The following is a 12,694-nucleotide window of genomic DNA, read 5'->3' as shown; positions in this document are numbered from 1 at the left end:
GACGGGCCCCTCCTACAAGTCGGTTTGTCTGGAAACAAACAATACTAGGGACCCCTCATTAGTTCAGTTAGGAAGGACTCCGCTAATTGGCAGTTTTCCTTTACAAATATCATTACGAAGAGAAGTCATTCTCCTCCTCTTTCGTTTCATTTGCCAAGAACCCCTTCTGATATATATATATATATATATATATATATATATATATATATATATATATATATATATATATATATATATATATATATACATGCATACATACATACATATATACATATATATACATAATCTATATATACATATATATATGTACATATATATATATGTATATGTATATATTGCGAAAGTTGAAAATCGTGATTTTAAAACGATAAGGGAAGCCGAAATGAAACAGATGAAGGGTGGAAATTGTGGTTGGTTCTTGCCCTCAACACTGTCCTAGTGAAACAAGTTATTTATAGGTTGAAAAGGGGGAAATTAGAAGCGCTGGAAAAATACGCAGAGAGAGAGAGAGAGAGAGAGAGAGAGAGAGAGAGAGAGAGAGAGAGAGAGAGAGAGAGATAAATTGTAGATAAAAAAATGAAAGGAAAGAATCTCTGGCGCACTGACTTTAGAGTTGAATTATAGCTTAATCAGGAGAGATTATAATTGTTATTGTGAGTGTTTGCTTAGGGAGAGAGAGAGAGAGAGAGTGAGAGATAGAGAGAGAGAGAGAGAGAAAGCTACTCGAAGTCATAGGACTTTGTTGACAAAGACGAAAGCTATATTAAGAACACGATGGCTTTTGTTATAGCGCATTATGTAAGTACAGAGGGTAGTCGATGATTACCTGTGTGTAGAGGGTGGGCCCGGGTCTTGGGTGGTGGGGTTGGGATGGGTTTAGACGTATGACGAGGTTAGGGATGAAGAAGAGTGACTCGCTTAGGGATATTTCTTCCTCACCACCCCTTCCCCTCCCCTTGTCTCTCCCCTACCGTTTGCTACGTTCTTTATCTAATGAAGGAATAATGGATTAATTGGTTATCCATAAGTTCATGGGATGAGTTCATATCCTTCCCCCTCCATACCCTCCCCCTCCCAAAGACCACGACTGTCTCACTCCCCACTCTCTCTCTCTCTCTCTCTCAACGTGGCTCCTGTCTTCACTATTTTCTTCCTCCCCAGCACTCCCCTTTCTCTTCCTGCCTCTCTATCGACGGATTGTAACCATAAGGTCACTTTGTTGTAATGGACGCGGCTGTCTTCGGGGAACGACTGTTTAAGAGTCCCAAGATAGGAGCTGGTTGAGGGGTTAATATATTAAAAGGTTGTGACTTGGAACGAGTATTAGAATCTTGCTCAATATTAAGAATAAGAAAAGGATCATTTCATTAGCGGGATGTATAGGCACTTGCTATTCGAGTGTTCTAGTCTTGCGTCAGGTAGGAGATAAATAATGCGCGCCGAACACTTGATAAATAAGTGTTTTGACCCAAATACTAAATGAGATTCAGAGTGAGTACCTGTCACAAAGCCACGTAGTGACAGAGAGTTGTCGCACTTCAAGATGAATTGTAGTTACACAAATTCTATTTCAAGGGCAAGAGCTCTTCTAGCCCAGGTCCGAAGAAAGAGAGAGTTAGGGAAAGGAAGGAGGAAGGGTGAGGTTTAACAGACTAGAAAGCGATAGATCAGCCACATAAAGAGATACACAACCGAAGTCAAATATTGCTATTCCATACCGACTTTCGTTACAGGAAAGTCTGTTCACTGGAAAACTTTTCCCCACTTGAAGGAAAGTCTTCCCAAAACGGAAGGAAAAGTTCTCGATAGCGGCAGTTTTAAATTAACCGAAAGAGTTAGTCCGCCTCACAATATATACATTTTTATAACTGCTAGTTTTTTTTTGTTAAGGTTTACAGTTGTTTTTCATTACTGTATGCTTTGAGTTCTATTCCTCCATTATCGTCAATGGCCGTCTTCCGTATCACCGCATTTAACCATTCCATTCATTAGCGATTTGATAAGTGAGTTCAGGTATTTTTGACGTGACCCATAAGAATGTATGCTAATAATAATGATAGTAATAATAATAGTAAGAAGAAGAAGAAGAGAAGAAGACAAAAAAAAGAAGAAAAGGGGAACGTATAATGACGGATGGTCTTGTTCGAAACCTTCTGAAAGTACCGGCAGAAAATAAAAAAGGGAAAGAGGGGGAAATCGGAGTGACATAAAATTCATCTTCGTCAAAGCATTCTCGCAGACCCTGCCGGTATAAATGTTACAGTTCCAGCGATTACCGAAAGGATGAGAGAGAGAGATTTTGTTCTTCCGTTTCAGTACACAAATCCCTCGGGCTTATGCGGAAAAAATGTCAGGCGTAGTTCCTATGACATTTTAAGAATCGGTTTTACTCGCAGCAAACGGATTGGGGGGCTTCATTCACAAAGGTCAGAAGACTAGTCACGTCGGGGTTTAAATTTTTATTTCTTTTCGCTCAAGTATTTTTTTTTTTTTTACCGTTTTTCCTGATTTTGTTCTCATCTGATTTCACCGAGGTTCGCATATTTAATCTGTTTTTATTCGACGTCGTATTTATGGCCAAAGTCTTTTTTATGGATTAAAAATTTTTATTTCATGTATATTTTTTTGTCTTGGGTGGGATTAAGTGATTTTATTCCGCTCTTCAGTGGTTCAATGATTTTTTAAATTCTTTCTTTTATAAGGCCATATTGATATTTTTACTTAATTCTAATTCCGAGGAGGATCAGATTTATATATTCGTATTTCATAATGAATTCATTTAAATGTTTAATAACTTTTTTGCTGGTTAAAGACTTACATTTTTTTGTGGTATCTTCCATTTAGGGGACTTTTTTTTTCTTTTTATCAAAGTTAAAATGAAGTCTTCAACTTTAAGTGATTTTTCATGGAACGGAAATCAATATGAAACAAGAAAAAAATGCGAGTTTTTTGTACAGCGTATAATGCTGTGTGAAACTTTCAGCCACAGCCCATGAAATTCTTAGCCGCGGCCCATGAAACTCAGCCACGGTCCGGTGGTGGCCGTGTTGTTGGTACCTATAGCGGTGCCAGAAGTATGATTATGGCTAAATTTATCCTTAAATAAAATAAAACCTACTGAGGCTAGAGGCTTGCAATTTGATATGTTTGATGATTGGAGGGTAGACGATCAACATACCAATTTGCAGCCCTCTAGCCTCAGTAGTTTTTAAGATCTGAGGGCGGAGAGAAAAAGTGCGGACGGACAGACAAAGTCGTCACAGCAGTTTTCTTTTACAGAAAACTAAAAGCAGCCTTAAACTAAAACAGACATCCTTTCGAAAGGCCGATCTGTCGACTCCTGTACTCTTGTTTGATTTGGGCGTGGCCTACAAAAGACCACATTAGGTTGCCTGTCCCATAGGCATTTGCCCTTGAAATATAGTTTATTTAATTGCTATTTATCCGGAAGTGAAAACTTGCTCCTTCGCAACAAGACCTTGTGAGAAATTTGGAACTGAATCTCATTTAGAAAGTGGGCCAAAACGTTTATGAATTGCTGAATGCGCATTTTTCGTCTCATGCCTGACCTGAATATAGTGTCAGGGGACGTCAATGTGCTAGAATTCTTTATTGAGATAGAAATTCAATATTCAATTGGAACGCAAAAGAAGAAGAAGAAGAAGAAGAAGAAGAAGAGAAAAAAGGGTGGGGGTTGGTTGGGGGCATTGGGATCATCTTTGAATTGTATATGGATGATGCTAAACCTGCTGACAACGTTTGTTACAAGGCACGTTCCTGTGTGGTACGAACTGACGTACCTGGGTCTGGGATTCTTTTTCTTCTTTCTCACAGTGGACTGAATACAGAGTGAAAGAAAAATAAACCAATGGCTTGGTGTTCTGATCTAGAATTTGTAATCGATGTGGGCAGATTTGAGGACACATTTGTATATATTTACCCAGTCCGTAAAACACCACAGAAATTCGTTGAGATACAGAGCAAGTTAGTGCATGAGAAAGGACGATGTTTCAAGTAGATTGTAATTGGCTAACTGAATGTCTGTTACTAATATACTTGGATAACTGCGGAAAAGTTCAGGTTGATAGATAGATGGATAGATAGATATGACTTAAATGCTGCTGAAAAGGCTGTAGGTCACTGAATATATATAATATATATATATATATATATATATATATATATATATATATATATATATATATATATATATATATATATATATATATATATATATATAGTATATGTCATTGAAAAGGTGCTAACAGTTAGAAGGATGAGTTAAAAATTCTGTTGTTGGGTGAGAAATATGGTCTCCAAGTACCATCAGAGAGACGTTATTAGAATGGGTAGTAATAAATAAAAAAATTTAGTTTCTAATAATGTCAAAGATAAGCAATTGAATTTTATATTAAAAAGTGGAAGGTGTGATTACAAAATGCTGCCAGAGGAAGGTTATTAAAAGGTGTGTCATTAAGTGAAAGGTAGATTTTCCAGATGCTGCCAGCAATAAGTTATTCAAGTGGATGTTAATAAAAGGGAGGCATAGTTACACATTGCTGCCTGAGATAAGTTATTAGTGTGGGTTTTAAATAAGTTGGTGGTAGAGGTTGCAAAATGACACCACAGGAAATGTAATCATCAAATGCGGATATGGAAGAGATATTAGAATAGGAACGTCGGGCAACTGGAATACAAAGGGAAGCTGTGAAATGTAACGTAAAACAAAACCGATACAGGTTTTATTTGGGTGGTCGAACGCTTTTGTTATGCCATACTCGATTGAAAAACGAACACAAGAAATTTAATTTGGCTTTGTTAATTTCAGCCACGCACAGAAACCCTTAGTTGAAAGTAATATGAAGCGATATTGTATATCATTGTCAATTGGTTACGTTATTAATGCTCATGGTAATGATAAAATATGGGGTCCCAAGCCTCAGTTTTGGAGCTCATGGCGTTTATAAAAAGGATGGCTACCACTGCACTGCATACACTATTATTAATGCTTATACTGCTAATCCTATTACTATTGTTGTTGTTACTTTTGTAACCACACCGTTAAAAATGACTGTAATATGTTTTATTGCCCGATTGCTGAAATAATAGCAATAAATTGCATATCATTAACAAGGTGTCAGAATCTGCCCATCATTAATAATTTGTTTCTGGAAAAAGCATTTTTTTCTTTTTTATGACAAGAAAGAAAATGCTTGCTTTCGTCTACCTTCTAGGTGTAATTTTGACCGTTTATTTCAGTGGCTGCGTTTTTTACCATATTAAATAAAATATAAATAACCATCTTCAAAAAGGCATGGAACCAAGAGCGTGGCATGAAAACTAACTTTGCACTGATCAACCATAGAAAAAGTAAGAGTTAATTTTCGCGTCTTTTTATTTATTTATTTATGTCCTAAATCATATAAAACGATGTATCGTTGGAAAATAGTTTTATGCTATACAAAAAAATATGTTCTTATAGCTGACATACTATATTTTTGTAAATATTCACAGCAAAATAAAGGATTAGTTTTTCAGCAAATTGCAAACTTCAACACTTCATTTTGTCCATATTTGTTGTTAACATTTTGTTTTAAAACAAAAAGTGATTAATATGTTAATTTTTCCATATTTGAAAACAAAATATATTTTGTGCAAATAATTTTTCCATATTTTTTGTTAGCATTTTGTTTTAATTATTAATATATTTTTAATAAAACAAAAAAGTGCAAATGTGCAGCATTAAAATGACTTTGAAATCGGTGTCCTGGCATAAACACGAATTTCAGAACAACCAGTCAACGAAAAATCGCAGTAAGCGCAAACCATGTCAGCGGGAGTTTACTGTACCCTGGTGCTAAACTCACCAAATGAATAATGGGCTTAATGTCCCGGTACAGTTGGTAACGTGTTGGCCTCATAGTCTCGGGGGACCAGCGTTCGCTCCCCGTCAAGGAGCGGATAGTTAGACTGCCTACTGGATGGTTACCGCCATGATTGACGACATGGGGTTACCCGGCTGATGTCCGCCCGAGAGGCAACAGCCTGTGGGAGGACTGAAACAACTTTAACTTTAACTTTTAATTATCCTTAACTTGGACCCGGGTATAAAGATTGGCCCTCATTACTACAACGAATGATGGAGACACCGGTCTCTTATATTTCTGAGGGAGAACGTATTTATTTTCCGGACCTCATCATGTTATTTATTCACCGTTTTCTTCCACACTGAACTTGAAATAATATGAAACAGTCTCTCTCTCTTGTATATACTTGAATATATATATATATATATATATATATATATATATATATATATATATATATGTATATATACTCGTATATATATATATATATATATATATATATATATATATATATATATATATATATATATATGTATATAATATATATGGAATATATATACATACTGTATATATAGTATAGATACACATATTTTATATATAAATGGACACACACACACATACACATATATATATATATATATATATATATATATATATATATATATATATATATATATATATATATATATATATATATATATGTATATGTATGTGTGTATATATATATATATATATGTGTGTGTCTTTATATATAAAATATGTGTATCTATACACATATATTAAATGTTACTTAATATTCACTTTACTTTGGGAATAACTTAACCTAAGGGGAATTGTAATTAAGGGCATCTCCCGCGACCAGGATTCGAACCTGTGCCGTTTGGTTTAGATACAGCAAGAAATAGTTGCATACACACACATATATATATATATATATATATATATATAGTTGTTAAGAAAACAAACTTATTCTTATTAGTTGTACGCCTTTTCTTGCAGAAAGTGTTGCCTTTTCACTTATCATTTTGGAACGTCTTATTATTTTGGAACTTACATACATAAACGTATATATATATATATATATATATATATATATATATATATATATATATATATATATATATATATATATATATATATATATATATATATATATAATGTGTGTGTCTGTGTTTGTGTTTGAGAGAGAGAGAGAGAGAGAGAGAGAGAGAGAGAGAGAGAGAGTTAAAGGGAGCGGTTTGCGTGGGTTCGGAGAGATAGACGCTCACTTGCCTTTATAAATCCAAATCAAGACGGCACTCGGATAATTGGGGTAACTATTACGAAAGTTAACTTCGTCATTAAGAGAGAACGCATTGCATTTCATCCTTTATGCGTCCGGTTCTTTTCATCCCAATTTTTTTTTATTCTATTCTTGATTCTCTCCATTGTTCTATTTATGTTTATTTTCCTTCCCTTCCAGTTCCTAATTATCCGAGGCTGTGAGGCGGAAAATAATGGAAAGTTTGTAGTCATCATCTTTAGTTTCTTCCGTTTTTTCCCTATTAAGTATGCGCTGTTCAGGAACTTGTGTTGGGTAATAATATTCAAATGGTGGAAAAGCTGGAGTTAATTGAAGCTTCTTTTTTTGTGTGTGCGTTCGCCTTTGTGTGTGTCTGTAAATTATATATCTTTTTTACCCCCCACGTCTCTTCTTTATCCCGCTCTCTCTTTCTATATATATAATATATACACATACACACACATATATATTTGTATATATATATATATATATATATATATATATATATATATATATATATATATATATATATATATATGAGAAATGAGAAAGAGAGTTTGCTCTACGAAGGAGATAGAGGTAAAGATGATATACAATGACGATGGAGTTACGGAATAATCTTATTTCAAATTCGAGAGAGAGAGAGAGAGAGAGAGAGAGAGAGAGAGAACATTTACGGGAAATTGCAACGAGCGCACAGCTCCGGAGCAAGCACACTGAAAGCCTATTGAGGTAATGACTCTCGTGTCCAGTAGTGGTTCTCTGGGACCTCCTTCCACGAGAGCGCTCCCCCTTCGTCCGGTCAAGAGCCCTCCGTCATGCAATCCGCCCGGACTCCTCGTCTTTCGATGGAACCATTTATCCATTCCCTCTCGTGTGGCGTCATCGCGAGGTTTAGGGTTGCCTACTCTTTCATCTGCGATTCCAGCTGCCCCCCTCTTCCACTTTGATGCTTCTCGTTCTATTCCTTTTTGCATGCGGTGCTTGCTTGCTAGGGCTTCTCGACCTGGGTCTGGATTGCTGAAAGAGGGAAGGAAAAGGAAAGGCTTTCGGTTTCATGGCCCTAAAAAAGGTAGCGGTTTCGCTCTTGGGATTCTTTTTAAGAACCTCTTGATTCAGCTTCATTTAACAGCAGCAAGCGAAGATGTTTAAAGTCAGTCATTATCATGAATATGGGTATTATCATTGGTCAGGCGTCAGATCCGTAAGAAAAGCAGCCCAGTGTGAAAAAGAAAAATAGAGACGTAAAAGAATAAACTATATAAGAGAAATATCAAAGAAAAATAAATCAAATAATACAAATAAACTGTGAAATAAGAATCATGACGGCTTGCTCAACCAAAAAGCATTCCCACCCAATCTGAACTTCCCAGTTTAATTATTTTTCTTGTCAATACGTCAGTATGAGTTCCTTTTAATGAAGAAGTTTAAAGTAATTTGAAGCCTCAAGTACGACTTTTAAAGTCTGTTCGAGGTTGAATTAACTGCTGGTATATTCATATCCGTAAAAGGCATCTCTTTGTTGAGTCTTTATGACATCTTAAACCAATCGTCGGTGATGGATTTTCGTTATTAGTAAACATGAGCTCAGCCATTCTGAGTGTCTCAGTCTTAAACAATAAACGTCTTATGATATATTTTTTAAGAGCAGCCGCATCCTTCTTGTTTATTTTTAAAATGGATGGGGAGGGAGACGGGCCAATTACATTGTTGGGCATTTTGATGATCCATTTGGTATTTTGCAAAATTTTTTTATGCTAGAAAGAGGATGTCCTATCTCCAAGAGTTTTTTTTTTTTTTTTTTTGGCGAACTGCAAAGGCATGTTTCCAGGATACAAGAACCCCACATTTTGTATCTCCCTTTCGCAGCTGAGTGAGGAATATAAGTTCTGATAATATTAGAATCAACGCTTTTGGTCTCATCCTGGATCCATTACCATTTGTACGTGATAATCATTACCATTTGTACCTGTGGCAAATTACAGCAACGGGTATTTTTTTCTGTTTACAAGGACAAGGTCAGGGTTCCTCTTTTCCATTGTTAACCGGGAGTTTGTCTGACATGGGTGTATTAATCTTTACTGCACACACACATACACACACACACACTTTGTCTGGCAGTTTAATCAATACTACACACACATACACACACACACACTTGGAGTTTGTCAATACTGGCACACACACACACACACACACACACAACACACACACGTAGGCAAATTCCTGAGAATGTATGCTAGTATTGCACCAGCCCCGGTTTTCTTGCCATACCCCTAGGTTAGGTTAGGTTGGGTCAGGTCAGGTTAGGTGAGATTGGTGTTGACTGGAGTAATTTGGGTGTGGGAAACCTAATGAGATTATTTTCAAGAAAATTTTATTGTTAGTTTTCAAGATATGACTTTTCTTCTTCTTCTTCTTCTTTTAACGATTTTTGTATGGGGTACGTCCCTTCTTTTTTTTGATTTGGCTTTGGGGTAGACCTGTGGTCTCGAACATCGTTCCCGGTATTTTTCATGGTTACCCGACCCAACGCCCTTTCTTCCCAGCAGCGATTATTGCGCGGGTATGGCAAGTTCGAGACGTGTGAGATGTTTGTTATGTTTTTAGAAGGTGTTGTAGTGGCTTTGTTTTGTGTGTGTATTTAAACATCCATTTGCTTTTTTTACAAACATCCGTTGATTACAAATATAATCCCGGGATGTCTACACGGATAGCAAAGTGTCTGCCTCTCTGATCAGTCGGCTGCGGATTTGAACCCGCGCCACAGACCTCTACGAAGTCCGAAGCTGCTGCTGTAACCGACTGAGCCATCGAGGTTCTAGTTTTCAAGATATGACGTCCCCCTTTTTTTCAAGGAAAGTTCCCGGTATTTGGTTACATCTCGGAAAACACAACCGGAGTTTGTCTGGCATTGTTGTATTAATCCTTTTACATACACACACACACACACACACACACACACACACACACACACACACACGAGAGTTGCTACGGAAAAATAAGAAGAGTACTTTATGAAGATCTGAAACGGAAACTTGGAAGTAAAATGAATTTGTTGGTTCAAAGAAGTCCGTGAATCACCTCTCGAGCAAACACTTAGATGCAAATATAAGTTGTGTCATAAGCCACTGGTTGAATTTCGCTCTGTCCTCTAGTGCAGTATACAGTTTGGAAATATCTAAAGGGATGTGCAATTTGGAACATTGTAGTGACATTGCCAGTCAAGACTTGAATAACACAGTTTGCTGTTGCAGACAGTGTCTCATTTTCTAGCATCAGATTTAATACTAGTCAGTTGGCTAGGAGTTTTATCTTGGTTACAACTAAAATGTGGAATAGTTTGTCTAGCGTGTGTTTAAGCGAGGAGCAAAATCATTCGTGCTCTGCTGACGTCTCCTGGATTTTGATGCGTCAATTTTATTTTCTGTTTCCTCATACTTATTTATCTATCACCTTCACATATAACCTGGCTCTCTCTGCAGGCTGATTTTCCCTTTAGAGACCTCTTGGGTTTGTCGTCTGTTAACTCTGTCCATCAGGGTGTTTAGCTGAGAAAAATGCTAAAAACATGCACACAACGAAAGCTGACAAATCTGGTGCACCAATAAGTATAAAATGAACAGTCTTTAGAGTGATGAAAATTCATACAAGAAACCAAATAAAAATACTATATATAGTGTGATCAGTAATTTCAATCGAAAGTAAAAGAAATGACACATCACCATTGCTATCGTACATGTATGGAATAGTAATAAAGTGCAAAGAGAATTTTCCCGCCAGGCCAATTATGAGCTCTGTTGGTTCCCGCGTCCTACATTTTGGCAAAACACCGTGCTGATATATATTCTTAACTCCTTGGTTGGTATCATTTCTGATGACAATAAAAAGAATAGTATAGACTTGACGAATAAATTAGAAGCGTATAAATTAATGTTGAGTCCAGGCTTACAAGTTTTGATGTGGTATCAGTATTCACAAAGGTTCTTACTGATGATCCGTTAGAATTTGTATCTGATGCCTCAGAGAGCTGACAGCTGGTTATATAATTTTCTAAGAATTTAATTAAATATGTGTAGAAGGATGTATATTGGAATTCAACGGCTAACGTTACTATCGGAATTTTGGTATGGTTATTGGTAAACCTTCACCTTTAGTGTTAAGCCATATTTATATGGAGTGCCCTGAAAACAGGATGTGAACAAAATCCATTCCATGCAATATAGTACGATTCAGGTATGCTAACGGCATGGTATGTATTTACCCAGGGAAGGAAAATACAAATGCTTTCTTTGGTAAATTTGATGAATTGTCCCCAGCTATAAAATTCACTGTGGGAAACAAAAAAGTGTAGCCTACCCTTGTTGGATTGCCTAATATAGTAGTAACGGGTTTAAGTATAGCGTGCACAGAAAACTTACCGATATTTTCATCCATGTACAATTTTATTTTGAGCAGAGCGATAAAGTAATCATTTTCACGTCCAAGTTTTTATGAATAATACCCTGATGGTGAAATGGATATAATAAGGAATGCGGATGAGAAATTAAAATATCCTAATTCTGTATTAGACAAAAGACCTGTATATACTACCACAAGGTAATAATTACAAAGATGTTCCCCATCTACTGGAGAACTCTGGAGTTGATGTAGCATTTCAGAATAATAAGGCAACAACAACAAGCGTCAGTATTAAAAGAACTTTCGCTACAGTAGTAAAGGATAATGTATATCAAATTTCATGTTGGCCGTGTGACAATTTTTTCTTGGTCTTGGAAAATCTTTGGAAAAGAGAATAGAAAAGCATAATAATTGTATATAAGATGTGCACAAGAGAACTGCAATTTTCTGTAATTTTAGTGAAAACAATGAAGCCATCAGTCGGAAAGGGGCTAACAAGACAGCTTATTCCATTGATACTGGGAAGAAATATTGTAGCATACATTTTTATTAAAGGAAGCTTTAGGAAGAAATATTAACACCTGCTAAGGTATTTATTTAGGATAAATATGCTAATTGTATAGATTTTAATGAAGGTAGTTTACCTGGGTCTAGAGCAAGATCAACAATATTTGTGAATGAAGAACTGACCACAGATGCTAATGAGTTGATTGCTTTGGTCGCTCTAACAGATATGTTGTAAATAAATTTCTACTTCTCTTTCTCGGTCCTCTTGAAGATGCCACCGAAAAATAAAGACGAAACCAGTCAGGATGTATACCCATGGTGTCATTATACCGGTGGTACATCTGCATATACACATCTTGTGTTCTGGTGATTACAAGCATATATATATATATATATATATATATATATATATATATATATATATATATATATATATATATATATATATATATATATATATATATATATATATATATATATATATATACATACACACACACACATTACATATAAGTCACAAATAAGAATTTGCAATCGAACTCACTGAAAAATAAGTAGTCTTAAGATTATGAAGACAGGATAAAGTTTAAGGAATTACCTTTCTTTTTTTTTCTCGGTAAATTGAAATATTCTTCAC

This window comes from Macrobrachium rosenbergii, chromosome 17 (genome assembly GCF_040412425.1).
Source record: "Macrobrachium rosenbergii isolate ZJJX-2024 chromosome 17, ASM4041242v1, whole genome shotgun sequence".
In the NCBI taxonomy this organism is placed as follows: Eukaryota; Metazoa; Arthropoda; class Malacostraca; order Decapoda; family Palaemonidae; genus Macrobrachium; species Macrobrachium rosenbergii.
The sequence above is the reverse complement of the archived record's forward strand: the minus strand, read 5'-3'. Positions refer to the sequence as shown.